General features: G+C 28.8%; 1 protein-coding gene and 1 long non-coding RNA gene across 2 annotated transcripts in view; one reads left to right on the top strand and one right to left on the bottom strand.

The window, feature by feature from the left end:
- The window catches only part of LOC126751011 (uncharacterized), a 55633-nt gene extending 52227 nt beyond the window's left edge, over positions 1-3406 (bottom strand). The window contains exon 1 of the long non-coding RNA XR_007665843.1: positions 2675-3406. This is a non-coding gene — a long non-coding RNA (uncharacterized LOC126751011). The remainder of the gene's footprint in view (positions 1-2674) is intronic.
- LOC126750944 (ABC transporter G family member 23) overlaps positions 1-15995 on the top strand; it is a 143699-nt gene that overhangs the window by 63089 nt on the left and 64615 nt on the right.

Here is a 15995-nt window from a genome sequence, read left to right as displayed (position 1 = left end):
ATGAGCATTCAACTCATTTTGGGAAAAGCATTTTGGCTCATTAGACATATCTTCAAAATCAGCATCATTTTCTGATGAGCTTGGTCCTTCAATGTCTTGCTGTAATGGTTCAGATATATTTTTATGCTCTGAAGAGTTAGGTGAACGCTGCACTGGACGTTGAACACAACTAGTAATTGGGTACTGCCATTTAGCTCGATTTTTAGTGTTTAAACCGTTTATGTTCACACTACAAAAATAACAGTCTACGAGATGATTTCGTGGTTCTCGCCAAATAGTCGGTGTTCCAAATTTAAAGTCACTTCTTTTACCACTTTTCCATAATCTTAAATATTCCACACAAGATTTACAAACACAATTGGGAGCCCAAGAATTCTTATTTTTATCCAAGAGCACCCCAAAATACTCAAAATAGGTATTTTTCACCAACTCTGATATAACTTTTCTACAATTTTTAAACACATATTCTCCTTTACGTAGGGACTTACATTATTTCTTAATTAATTGTAGGAAAAGCAATTATTTTTCATAAATGTCAGCTTCTTCAGCTTGTTCAAATAATATACGAACATACTTAAAAAATTTAAATAAAATAATTGCAGTACTTTAGCCTTGAGATAATTTATTTACACCCATAAGTGCTCAGCATTTCTCATCAATAAAGCGAAATTTTCGAATTGTAATTGGATCAAAATGATTGCATTAATATTTATTTATTTGTCTGCCTAATGTTGTTATAAATATAAGATAAAAATCAACATCTAACACAATTGGGCAAAAGCTTTGAAAAAAGTAGTGTATTATTAAGTACCTTCAACATAATTTGTAATAGAAGCATAAGTTATGGATTCTTGCAGAGTTCAAGTGAAATTTCGTCGAATTGCCTGAACTTTCCTCATGTAGTTACTTATTGCAGGGGTAGTAATTGGATGGAAGTAGCTTTTTGCAGACAATAATCCTAGCTGTAATAATACTTTTTAATACCCCGTATGGGGTATATTAATTTTGCCACGAATATTGTTAAACTAGATGGAGATGTGGGAGATCCTATAAACCCCAACCAGCTAGATTAGACAACTATAGCATATAGCTTCCATATAAACTGATCAATTAAACTTAAGATAAATTATTATACCCTGAACAGGGTATATTAAGTTTGCCACGACGACCCTATAAAGTATCATATATATGTAAATCATATAAATGATCAATATGTTGAGCTGAGTCGATTTAGCCATGTCCGTCTGTCAGTCTGTCCGTCTGTATATATACAAACTAGTCTCTCAGTTTTTAAGTCATTTTCTCTTCAAGCTGCTCATTTGTCGGAACTGCCGATATCGGATCACTATAACATATAGCTGCCATACAATGCGAACTATCGGAATCAAGTTCTTGTATGGAAAACTTTTGCATTTGACAATGTATCTTCACGAAATTTGGTATAAATTATTTTCTAAAGCAACAATGTTATCTCCGAAGAAACTGTTCAGATCGGCTTACTGTAGCACATAGCTGCCATACAAACTGAACGATCGGAAAAAAGTTCTTGTATGGAAAACTTTTGCATTTGACAATGTATCTTCACAAAATTTGGTACAGATTATTTTCTAAAGCAACAATGTAATCTCCGAAGAAATTGTTCAGATCGGCTCACTATAACATATAGCTGCCATACAAACTGGATCCATATTTACTAAAAGAAATTCACCTGCGAAGGGTATATTAGCTTCGGTGCAGGCGAAGTTAACGTTTTTTCTTGTATATTTCAAATTTTGTCCAGCAATGAGGCCCATTTCTGCCTTAATGTGAATATAAACAAGCAAATTTGCCGCATTTGGGACGAAGAGCAACCTGAAGAGAATCAAAAACTGCCGTTTCGTTCAGAAAAAACAACGGTATGGCGTGGTTTGTGGGCCGGTGGAATCATCGGTCCATATTTCTTCAAAAATGACGCCGATGAGGATGTAACCGTCATTGGTGACCGTCATGCGCCATAATAACCGACTATTTGATGTTTGAAATTGAAGTTGGTGACCTCGGCGACATTTGTTTTCAACGGTGAGCAGATAATTTCACGTTTTGAGCCGATCGATTGGCCCTCAAGATGTGTGATATCACACTGTTAGACTTTTTCCTATTAGGATATGTAAAGTCTAGAGTCTATGTGGCCAATTCCGCTTCGATTCACGCCTTAGAACAAAATATCATGCGTGTCATTTGCCAGTTACCAATCGAAATTCTCGAACGATTCATTGAAAATTAGACTCAACGGAGAGACCATCTGAGACGTAGTCGCTGTCAACATTTGAAAGAGATTGGCTTTGGCTTCAATTTAGATAGATCAAATAGTTATTTGTATCGGAAACTCAGCAATATTTAACGACTTGTGTATTGTAAATCTTCCATTTTAAACTGAATAAACTTTTTTATCTCTCTTCAACATTTGTGTGCTACAAAATTCTAATAGCGTCTAGAACCAGAACGAATTCCTGCCACTTGTTGCTTTAAAATGTAAAACTATTGGCTTCAATTATAATTAAATAGCAGCAAAATGCCGCCATAAAACGCAACATTTCTTGCAATTAAGAGTAACGAATGCACTAATACATGCGCATAACTATATATGAGTGTAAAAATATATATACATACATATGTATGGTGTTAATATACTCACCATTAAAGTTGAAAGAATTATCTTTCGTTGCGTGCACTTTCTATATATAATATTTTTATTGATTTCGAACTTTGCACCGGGTCACTAATACGCCTTGGGGTTCCGCATAGCGCTACACACGCGAATACATACATACATATATAGATACATATGGGTGCTTGCATGTAGTTATCTACTACCAATAAGAACAGCGCTTCTTTTAGCGGAAACTTGCATATTTTACAGGTGAACTAAAAACTCACCACAGCGAAGAGACCGAGCGCGTGAGTGAGCGCGCTGAACTGAGTGCTTTCATTCATGTTTTTAATGAGTACAAAAGGCACTCACTCCAAAAGCAAAAGTTTACTGACTGCGACAATGCGTTTGTTGCCTTTGTTCGTTGTACAAATCGCAAAGTCCAACTCGTTGCCGAAAGCGCTCAACTGTTTGAGAAGTATTCGGCGCTCAAACGTCAAACTCAACGCTCAAAATTATATAGCTTGATATTTGATAGCAAAGTGCAAAGCGGAATTTTTTACTACCAAATTGTATATTTTTTAGCGTTTAATATTATGTTTGCCTATCTTTTTAATGTATGTAAGTAAATAAACAAATAGATTATGCTTGCGCAATCTAGAAAAGTTTAATTACACAGTATGAAAGCATAAACATTTTTTAAACACTTTATATCCACTCTCAGCCATTTTTTATGTTGTTCAAGCGCGTTTGACCAGCGTCTGGTGCAAAGTCTGCGCCGACAAGCATAGGCTACAACAACTAAAACACACTGAGTTGCAATGCTGGTCGCTGGCGCTGTTTGAGTTGGAGATCGACGCGCGTTGCTTTGAGTTAAAGTCACTTCATTAAGTGGGCTCAAAGTATTTCGCTTGTTGTTAGCCGCTGTTGAGCTTATGGAAATTAGCAGGCTGTCGTTTCAGTACGATTTGGACGGTTAAGCGTAACGCAAGTGCATCTGTGATAACGCCGTTGACGTCGGAATAGTGAAGAATTGGTGTTTTTGAGTTGTGTATTCGAGTGCGTTTGAAAAATATATAATATTCATACAAATACATATATATACATATGTGATTTGCATAATAAAAAAGTGACAATTTTTGGTAAAAAATCTTTAAGATTTGTTGAAGAAAACTTTGAAGTTTATTAAAAAAATGAAAAAAGAAGAGGAATTAAGAAATTTTATGCAAATAACTTTGTTTAGTTAAATATATTTCTTGCGCCCTTTGCTGAAAAAATTTATTACTTAAATTGACAAAATGAGTTATTATTTTTTGTTTTTTTTTTTAACTATTATTGGTGTCATAAAAAATAAAAAAAAAATATTTAAAACATTTTATTATTTTATTTTTCTTTATATATTGAAGTTAAAAAATAATGAAAAAAAAATTTGAAACAATAAAAATATTTTTCAAACTTTTTTGTTATTTATTTTGTCGAAATATCTACAATTTTGAAGCAATAACTCCGGTGAACAAAAAAAAAAAACAAAAACAATAAAATGGTTTTTTTTTTAATTTTCCGAAATAAACAAAAATAGTGAAACATTTGCTAAAAAATTTATATTTAGTTAAAAAAATTAAAAACATTTTTCAATACTTTGATATTATTTTTTTCATTAGAAAGTACGATGAAATAAAATAAAAAAAAATATATTTCTTTTATTATTTTAAAATATTTTTTTTTTATTATTTACAAAAATTTAATTTTTGTTAATAAAAAATACATTGAAATAAAAAAAAGTTGAATTTAAAAACAATTTTAAAATCAAAAATCATAAAATCGATTTTTTTTTTATATTTTGAGCACCAAAGAACAGTGAAATTTTTGCTGGAACAAATTAATATTCAGTTAAAAAAGAATTTTTAATATTTTCCCAACTTTTTTTTGTTGTTTTTGTAATTTAAAAAAATTATATTAAATTAAAAAAAAAACAGTTAAAAAATTTTTCAAAACTTTTTTAATAACTTTTTCGAAATCAAAAACTGTGTTGAACAAAAATAACTATTTGCCGCACACCTGAAAACTGTGAAACGTGTGCTGTCAAATAAGCATGTCAAATTCTCTTAGTAATTTTTTTGGTGTTTCTACCTTTTTCTGAAAATTTTGCATTCATTTAAGTATTTAAAAAGCAAATAAAAATCGATTGCCAAAACGCCGCGTGCTAGTGTCACCAAGCGCCGAACCCAGAAGAAACAAGTTTGTGTCCAAAATCTTTTGTTTTTGTGAACTTTGCGATTCTTATTGCTTTATTACCGAGCAATAAATATTCGCAGAGCACTGTGCAACAAAAAAAAAAAAACAAAAAACCAAAAACAAAGAAACGCTGAATAAAACTACGTAAAAATCATATTTATATATGCATACTCTTCAAATTTCGGTAAATTTTTCGTTTAGTTTCTCGTGCGAACAGACAAAAACAGTAAAAAAGCCTTGACAACAAAGCGGCAGCTTTGAACGAAACAGCAAAAGCAATAATAGTGACAGCAGCAGCGCAGCACAACAGGTGATAGAGCAGTGAAAAAAACGTGTTGGCAGTTACTCACATAGAACTAACTACAACAACAAAAATAGTCGCTGCAGCAAAACGTAAGTGCTAATTAATGAAATTGATTCTTGAAATTGGCGTCCAAAAATCCGCGTGTCGGAAAAAAACGAATATTTTGCTGTAAACCAAGAGAGGAATAAATGCTGTTCCAAAAATAGAAAAGAAAAAAATTATAATACCACTTAAGTGCGTAAGAAGAAGGGGATTTTTCGTTAACGAAATAAATTTGGAGCGAATTCGGCAAAAATGTAAACAATAATTTTCCATATCGGAGCTGAGGTAGAATACAGTCGGCTTTAATGACTGTGCAAATAGGCTTTTATTTTATTTTTAGATCGATTTCAATTCAATTTCGCGTTTCTTTTTCTTTTGCTTCTTCTTTCTTGTAAAAGAAGTGGTCTATTTTTGTATTAGTGATTCACAATTTCAAAATTTTGCGGTATGATTTTGCGAAATATCATGTTGGTAATAAGGAAGTAGTTTTTTTTTCGAAAGCCAAATTCTTGCAGTATTTTTTTTTAATTATGAATAAGCGTAAGCTATTTTTGTTGATCAGCTTACTTTTGAAGTACTTTGTGACTTGGCTTACTTTTGTGGCATTTTTCCCTGGCGGCATCCATTTTTTTTATTATGTGAAGGCTTACATTTTTTTATTTTAATGATTGAAAAATTGTTGATATTTTTAAAATCAACAAATATACACAATATTAATGATTTAATTTAAATTATTGGTTTTTTCATTATTCGCTAATAAATATTTGTGCCCTTTTTTGTATTTTTACTTTTATTTTATTATTTTCTTTTTTATTTCTGTGCGATTTTTCTAAGGCGGCATCTAATTACTTGAAAAAAAAACATAAAGTAAAGACTTAAGTTTTTTTTGTAATAATAAAAAAATATATTAAAATATTTTTTAAAATCAACAAATATTGTTTTGCATCATTATATAATTTTTTTTATTGCTTACATTTGCTAATAAATATTTGTGCATTTTTTTAACTTTTATTTATTTTTACTTATTTATAAATATTAAGATTTTGCAATTTTTTATATATTTTTTAATTTTTAATTATTTTTTTTTTGTTTTTATCTTTATTGTTCACAAAATTATATTTATAAAAATGTGGGCAAAATTTTTCACACATTTTTTAATTTTTAATTGGTATTTTTTATTTTGTTTTTAGTTTTATTTTTTTTTTATTGTTTTCTTTATGTTTCACAAAATTATAAATACGACTATTTTAGTAATTTATTTCACATATTTTATAAAATATTTTTATATAATTTTTTTCACAAAATTATAAATATGATTATTTTATCAAGTTTTTCACACATTTTTGAATTTTGAATTACTTTTTTTTAATATATATTTTCTTTGAATTTCAATTATTTTTTGTTTCTTAATTTTTTTTTAATATATTTCTGTATTTTTACAAAATCTTAAATATAACAATTTTAGCAATTTTTTCACTTATTTTTTTATAATTTTTTTTATATTATTTTTTTCACAAAATTATAAAAATTACAATATTAACAATTTTTTTCGCACATTTTTGAATTTTATGAATTATGTTTTTTTATAAATTATTTGTTTTTTCTGCTGAAAACCAGACATTTGCATTTACATTGATGTGGCCGACGGCTGTCACTGTAGAATAAATAAATAAAATTATGAAAATGTTTCGTTAGAAGTTTCAATATAATAAATACGATAATGTATAGTTGACTGCTTGAATAACTGAAACGCACACTTTCAGCATTTAAATTTTGCTTTTTCTTTATAGAAATTGTGTTTTTTGAAAAAGTACCTACATACTTGTATGTCTCACCTGGTTAAAAAAAAATATATTACTCGAGTCAGAAAAGAAAAGCTTTAAGAGATTTATTTTTATAATATTTTTATATTGTTTTAATTTTTTGGTTTAAGTTTTTTCATGTAAAATATTTTTCATAATTTTGTTTTTAATTTCTGTAGTTTTTTAATTTTTTTTTTAATTTCAGTATTTTTCTAATTTCTATACTTTCTATAATATTTTTTTGATTTCTACTTGTATATTTCTTTTTGATTTGTGTAATTCCTATTTTAACTTCTTTACTTTAACTTTTGCAAAGCTGATTTCCACATATTTGAAGAATTTATAACTTTACAGTGCTCTTTTAGCGTGGTTTTTCACCCACAAACCGTTAGCAAAGTTCGCAACCCTCTTCAGTCTTTTTATTACCTCCGTCGTTTTTATTTTTCTTTGGCACGTTTCAGGCTAAATCATAATAATTTTTGACCTAAACGTAGTAACATTTATATTTATTATTAAGCTGTCAAATATATTTTGGAACAAGTTTTAACTATAACTGTTATTTATCCAATAATAGAACCAAATTGAAATTTATTTTTTTTTGTTTTGTTGGACACATAAGTATTCGAATTGTGCTCAGAAATTAACTTTGAAAGCGTTAACTGATCGAGGAAGTCATGTTTTTCATTGCTCTAACTTCAGCGGCTTTTCTAGCTGAGTTTGTTTTTTAAATGTTGAAGAAATCACATGAAGAAAATAAACAAATTCTGACACATTTAAATTTCATTCTGTGCAAAAACCCAGATTTAGTGCGAAATTGGGCACATTATCACACAACTGAAGTTTTTTGTTCCCAATAAATAGTGTCCATGCAAAAAAAAAAAGTTTTCCATGTTTACATATTTGAAGTTGCATCACTGATTTTACAAGGAGCATTACTCACAATCTCCTCAATTCTGCAACTATTTTCTAAGAAACAAAAACAAAAATTATATAATTTTCATATGAATTGCTGAGTGCACTTCACTTTTGCTTTTAGCTTCCTTTCCTTTCATTTCAACCACCTTATTCGTACGCAATATCCTGTTTGCGAAATTAACATATCAAAAACGCTTGAAGAGCGCAATGCGCGCCATCGATAAACGCATAAAAACATATAATTATATTTATTTATATTTATATGCATATATATGTATATATATGTGTTATATGGTGTGGCGTATGCATAAAGAATAATAGCGCTGGCGAACGACAATAGCTGCTCTGCTCTGCGCTTGTCAGCATATAAATGACCACATTTCCAATGTTTGACGATACAACAACAACACATAACATGCTACATGTAATAGATACGAACATTAGTGATTGCAAATAGGTAAAAATGAATTATTAAAATAAATATAAGGAAAATATATTGCTAATATGTGTGAGTGTATGTGTGTAAGTATAAGCAAATATATACTTAAATGACGTTTGAAGGCTTATAAGTATTTATTAAGTGTAAGCACACTGTACATATAAAAGCGGTGTCTTTGCGATCCATTTTTATATATATATCCATTTATATATATAATATATATTTACATATTTATGTCATATGTTTGTATGTGTGTCAAAATGTTTACAAATGTAGCTAAATTTTCTGAAAAGGCAGATTTTTGTGCACGCCAGGCGCAATTATTGCAATATTTTGTATATTTTTGAAATGCTTCGGTGTTAGTGGCTCCAAATAATACACATACACATTCACATATACTCACATACATATTGTATTTACATATAAATATTTTTCTTGAAGCAACTTTTCCGTGTGCTTGCCTTTTTCCATGCTTATAACTGTTGCTCTGTCGCTTGGTTTTGAAGTCAGGCGACATTTGTACTTTGCACACAGCAAATTCGCCGCAAATTACCACTTACAGTTCTATTAAATTGATTGCTTTGCAGTTGAATGAGCAGTGAGCTGACAATATTCAACGACTGTTATTAGCGTGGCGGTATTCCTTGGGGTTGCAAGTGTGTGTATGTATATATATTTGTAATTAATTATTTTTTTACTCTATTGTTGTTGTTGTTACACTTTCTTGTCGATTCATTAGCGGCAATTATTAATTTTTTTAATAAAAAGTGATAAAAAGAACTTCAATTTGCATTGGCATGTGGCCTTAAGGATATACACATACACAGCTATATGTATATATATTTAGCTATATAGTCACATTCATAACCATACATACATATATACATAACAAAATATATAGAAATATGTAGAAGGCACTTTATACTCAACACTCCATTAGCGCCAGCCAATCATAATTTTGCATTGAAAAAAAAAATTAATAAATTTATTGAAAAGTTTTATGCAGTTGGGCAGCCACTGGTTAATTGCCGGTTCATTAATGCATGTTTAAATGGCACGGGTGCTGTAAGCATTTAATTAAATTGTATTCACTAAGCAATGTTCGCTAACAAACAACTAAAAAACTGTAAAGCATTGTAAAATACCTCACCAGTCACCTGTTTCTATTTTCTATCGCGCACCTTCAGTGTCTTTCCGCGATAATTAGAGCGCTCCACTTAGTGCAACCGAACAATTGTTAATTTATGTGCACTTTAAGTAATTGCAAAGTAATTAATTATAATTGCTCGTAAATAACATAAGAGGGCAAATATTTTTTAGTAAATTTAATAAAACTGGCAGAAAAATAATTTTATTAAAATAAAACTAAGGCAAAATATCTCAAATAAAATGTAAATTTTTAGTACATATTTTTAGTACAAATTGTTAGTACTAAACTAGTGTACTAAATTTTAACATAAATTTATAGGAGCTAAAACTTAGACAAAATATTTCAAATAAAATTTTAAATTTTAGAACACATTTTTAGTATAAATTTTTAGTACAAATTGTTAGTACTAAACTAGTGTACTAAATTTTGATATAAATTTTGCAAAAACTTAGACAAAATATTCAAATAAAATTTTAAATTTTACATATTTTTGTACAAATTGTTAGTACTAAACTAGTGTACTAAATATAAATTTGTAAAATTTTAGTCAAATAAATTTTTAAATTTTACAAATTTTTAGTACTAAACTACTAAATGTAATAAATTTTGATATAAATTTTTAGGAGCTAAAACTTACATAAGAAATCTAGAAAGAAACTAAAATTTTAGTACAACTTTTAGTACTGAATTAGTATACTATATGATATAAATTTATAAGAGCTACTTTGTGACATAATATTTCAAATATCTACTAATTTTAAAGATATTAATTTATTACTAAATTTTAGAATGAATTTTAGAACTAAACGCTGTGTACACAAATATAATATTATGTTTGAGTTTTACTACTTTGAATAAATGCTTTAAAACACAGTTTTAGTACTAATAAATATTGAAAAATTTGAAGTATTAAATTTGCAAAATTAAAGCTTAAGCAGATATTATAAGAATTTAATTTTAGTACTTTTTGTATTAAATTATTGTACTAAAATACTTAGTACTTGTTTGAAGTTTGTTGCGAAAACAAAAGACTGTAAAAATGTTGAAGTAACATAAAAACAAAAAATAAATGGAAACTTATTATTTTTTGTTTTTCTGTTACTTCAACATTTTTTACAGTCAAGAACTGAATGTGGATCTGAACGACTTGTTCGGCGAATATACGCTGCCTTTGATAATAGTCTATGCCAAATTTCATGAAGAACGCATTTAACGCTTCCTTCTGGTTGTTAAAAACTTCTTGATGAACGTAATATACTCTACTACCAGAACCTGTACCTAATAAAGTTTCAAACACTGCTAAAATTTCGAAATAATTTTTGCAATTACTTTCGCACAACAAAAGCCGTCAGTTTGCCCTTTTTGCAATTTTTCCATTACTATAATCACTACTTTTTATTATTTATTTGTATTTAATTTGTAGTAATTACATCAAACATTTAATGCCGACTACACATTGCGTAGATAAAACTGTTATCAGCCTATGCTCGGTTAGGCTGCCACTGCAGCAGAATGTGTGACAGTGCGTATACGTGATGTTATCTCACTGCTATCAGCAATGCTCGCGAGTGCACAAATAGCGCTGTTAGACCTTTAAATAACTGCGTACGATGTTACATTTGTTTACATTTTGTATGCCCTTCGTTCTTATGTTGCGCGCCTCAATGAAAATGCCAGCATTTGACGATGTTGTGATTGCACAGAGCTACACAAGCGTGGAGCCTAAATAAATTTGCGCGATTTTGAGCAAAATGTAAGTGCAAAGGAAGCAGTAGAAAAAATAAATATCTGAAAAGAATAAAAATCGAAAGCAAAAGCGTTTGTAAATTCAATTAGCAAATATTACGCTTTCCAACAAATTGTGCCCGTCTCTATGTCGCAATGAGCATGTAAGCTTGTGGGGGCACTTAAGAATTTACAAGTGTTTACGCCGATTTTCGATTTGTTTTGTGACATCAGCGTTAATTAGTAGTTGTGTAAATGCGTTTAGATGGCGGGAATACTGATGTGTGTGTAATAACATGAATAACTGCATATTCTTAATATATTCAAATATTATAAAAATTTTAGTTACATCATAGTCAATATGATTTAAAGCATTCTAGTAATCTATATTTTTATGAACTATTAAACACATTTTTCCACAATAATTTCTCTAACAAAATGCAGAACTGCATTTTTTTACGTAAAAAAAAGTTCATTGATCTACTAATTTCAAGCAGCTGGCAACTCTCTTCTGGAATTTTTTATGTCAAAACAATTTCAATGTTCACTTTCTATCCTTAAAAAAATTTGTAATTAATTTCATTAAATTGTTCATGATTTTAATAATTCCAAACAGCTGGCAACTCTCTTTAAGAATTTTTCATACAGAATGCTTGTGAAAGCATTCACAGTTTTATATCTATATTTCAATATACCATTTATTTTCACAATTTAGTGGTTTAAAAATAAAAAGGTGGCAACTCTTTAAATTTTTTACTACTTTAAATTATTCTTAATATTTTGACTTTAAACTTTAAATTTCAATAATTAATGTATATTATCATTTTTATTGTATTGTAATTTGAAAACAGCCGGCATCTCTCTTAATCAGTAGATGGCCACTTTTTAATTTTTATTTCCAACTTTATATTATTCTTAATCTATTCAGTTTAAACTGTAAATTTCAATAATTTATTAATCTACTTTATCACCTTTATTTAAAATTAATTTTTAAAAAGCTGGCATCTCTGCTTAAAAATATTTTTAACACTGAGAAAACTTTTTTAATATTTTTAATTCGAAACCCATTTTGCATTAAATTTATTTTTTTTACAATTTTATAGTCTTTCAAAATTGAAGAGTTGGTAACACGCATCCAAAAATATATTAAATTTTCAATTGTTTTCAAACATCTTCAGTTTATTTAAATTTTTCTAAATATTTTAATTTTTTTTATTTTATGTTTTCTTATTTTAAAGTTTCTTATATCTAAATTTTTTTTTGATTTTGAATTATATGGCAACGTTCCAAAATTTTTTCTTTAAAGCAAGTGAAAACTTTATAAAAGTATTTATTTTGTTTTTGCAATTGTAGTTGAAGTTGAAATTATAAATAAATAAATTAAGTGGCAGCACTCATAAATAAGTCTTTTAAATTTTAAACTGTCTCAAACAACTTCAGTTGTCTATTGCATTTTGTAACATTTCTTTTTTTTTTGTTTTTTTTGAAACATATGGCAACCTTCCCACTTTTTTTGATTCAAAGTAATAGATTATTGCATACGTATCTTAAAAAATCTTATAAAAAGTTATTTTTTAAAGTTATTTTAACAATTTTATGGTATTTCAAAATATAAACAGGTGGCAGCACACTTAAAAAAATATTAAATTTCGAGTTCGAGTATCGAGTTCCTGCAGTTTCTTACATTTATTGTAAAGTTTTTAATTTTACCAGAATTTTTTTTTCGATTTTGAAACATATGGCAACATTACAACATTTTTTTCTTTGAAGAAACTATTGATTATAAAGATGCCTTTCAAAATCGAATAAAAAACATTGTTATTAAAATAGTTTATCTCACTTCAGCCAACCTATTATATCAACGGCAACTCTTGGCTAACACTACTTTAATCAGCAGATTAAGCTAAGAAAAAAAAAACGTAAATGCCAACGAACAGCAAGTATTAACTTACTAAACGCGCTAAAATTTAAGTTTTAGTTTATTTATAGTACAAAACCGGTTGGACGAGCGTTTGCCTGCCTTGTAAGTGGACAGTGAGATAGCCACATGTGACTAACATACACACACAAGCGCACTAACTTACTCAAAAATTACGGCTTGTATTTAACGCTTTAGAAGCAAGCATGTGAATTTCATGCGAAAACAAAAAAACTTTTATGTGTGTGCGAAACAAAGTTTCGTCACAAATTTTGGCTCTGCACAAGTGCTACTGGCACCGCGACCCACGCACGTGGCGACCTCTTTGACTTAACCAGTTATTAATTAACCTTTTGTAATGCTCCGGGTTTTGATGAGTGTGATGGACTTTCAGATAGTTAATGCAGAAATTTTGGAGAGCAGATACTTTTTAGGAAATTGGTACTGTTTTTTAATTAATTTTATTATATTTTTTAGGTTATATTAGGTTATCTAAGTTAAAAACTGGTGTTGTGTTTTTCAAAGAAAAGAAAACTACCTTTTTATATGCCAAAAAATCAGCTGGCAGCACAATATTGTCCAGATTATTTTTGTAAATTATTCTTGTAGAGCTGGCTGAAGAATTTCTTTACAGTAATTTTTAATCATAGAGTAGGTATAACCTCAAATTAATAAAAAAAGTACTATTTTGCGGCCTCATATTTGGATATAAGCCACAGGCAATTAGTTTCCTTAATGCTAGAAACTAAGCGAAATTTCTGAAATAATGAGTATTGTTAAAGCTGAAAAATATTGCAAAATAATGCTTTCGTCTTCTTCACATAGAACGTTTAGTGTCAAGTACCTATACTAAATTATAGGTACTATCAGCACTGATGCATGAAATGAGGCAACGAATATTGAATACGAGCATAAAATACCATTCCTTTGCTATGGTTTATAAAGCAAAGATCTATAATGAAGTTGTTCATATGGTATATAAAGTAAATAATCTACAGAAGAAATTTAGTTAGCTTTTTTTAATGAAAAGCCAACTCTGCTTAATAGACGCTGATAAATTCCACTATTAAAATATTCATCGGCATATGAGCTGCGTGCCTAGAGATGAGTTTGAACTTCTTTGATGTGAGATATTATCTTTAAACCTGAAACCAATATTTTAGGTCTATTTAACTGGGATATTGATCATACACTGAGTTTGCTCTAACATAGAAAGTCATTACTGCATTTAGGAACTCTTAGGAATCATAACAGAAACTTTAAAAATCATATGAGAACCTCGATATATCAAACAGTCGTCAGATAAAGGGTCTAACAACAAAAAAACGTGATGTTAAAATGACATAAAGCAATCGAATTTGATCAAAATAGGTATTTTTCTATAAACATATTCAATATACTTGTATATCGATATCATACCTAAAACTCTATTAACCAATTATTTCAATTATGCGTTGAGGTTTTGAGGCTTTGTCAAAACGTTGCATACCTTGAAGTATCAATCACATAGGATTTTCCGCTGAAAGAGATCTAGCGTAATCTGATTGGAAACGGAATTCGTCAATGTAACAATTATAAAATAAGCTAAAATTCTTGGTAAATGCGTACGCGGTATATTTTATGGCTAGAAAATGATAAAAACTAGTATTCCAAGATTATTAATTAACGCCCGACTTTGCAACGCGGGATTAAATGAATTAATGACGAGTGACTGTCGCGTCGAAGACAAAACATGACGTATTATTACGGCTGTCGAATGGCAATTTGAGTATTTATGGATAATTGTGTGTACTATAATGACTTATGTCAGATTTTACATTGAGTTTAATGAATATATATACTTCTAACTATAAACAGGGTGAGCATAAAATATTTGGTATTTTTAAAAATGGCAAAAAAAACTTGACAGAAAAATGTATTAATATTATTTATTATTGTATACATTAAAATTATATAATAATTTTTAATATTTGTGTATTTTGACACTTTTGTACGCAGAAGCAGAATTTTTCGATGACAGCTTGACAGGTGACACTTTGTACTTTCTGCTGAACCTTTTGCTTTAACTCCTCAAGGGTCGCAGATTTGTTAAATAAAGTTTTTTTTTGAAAAAATTTCTAGCAGTTTTAGTAGCTAAAAATATTTGCTTTTGTTAACACTCAAGGGGAACTGGTCAATGTCAGTTTGACAGTTGACAATTGCAAACTGCATTCTCTCATGCGTATATTTTTTAAATTTTTTTTTATACTCTAAAGTCAAGTATTTGACAATAAAAGTTTTATTTCCGAGAAATGTGTGAAGAAAAAATACATTGAAGAGCTAAAATTAAAATTAATCTTCAAATGTAGTCGCGCATAACCTTAAATCTGAAACTATAATATAGGTTGGTGGTATGAAATCTTGAACTAACTTGTTAAAGCGAACAATGTTGGCGAAAAATATTGAAATTTTTTACCAAAAAAATATGCAAGCAAGTTTTCTTTTATCATTAACATCAATACTAAAACTTCTGGTGCACCCTGTATTCGCATGTAAAAGCACAAAATTAATACCTTTTTGCATAAAAAGTGGCACAACCTCGTCATATTGAACATTTGTCAGTGCATATACGCTGTTTTCGGATTAAATGCTAATTTCTGTAATTAAAAAATAAATATTGTTGAATATGAAGCATAATTTAAAGGCCAAGAAAACAATGCAATTTATTAACTGTGGAGCACCATTTAATTCTGGGTATAACTGTACATGTTTTTGTTTACATTTTTATTAATGAAGAATTCAAGTCGAAAAGTTTTCAAAAGCCACATACTATAAATATTTTAAATAGTCTACAATG

This window comes from Bactrocera neohumeralis, chromosome 2 (genome assembly GCF_024586455.1).
Source record: "Bactrocera neohumeralis isolate Rockhampton chromosome 2, APGP_CSIRO_Bneo_wtdbg2-racon-allhic-juicebox.fasta_v2, whole genome shotgun sequence".
NCBI lineage: Eukaryota > Metazoa > Arthropoda > Insecta > Diptera > Tephritidae > Bactrocera > Bactrocera neohumeralis.
This window is presented reverse-complemented; position numbering and strand designations above follow the sequence as displayed.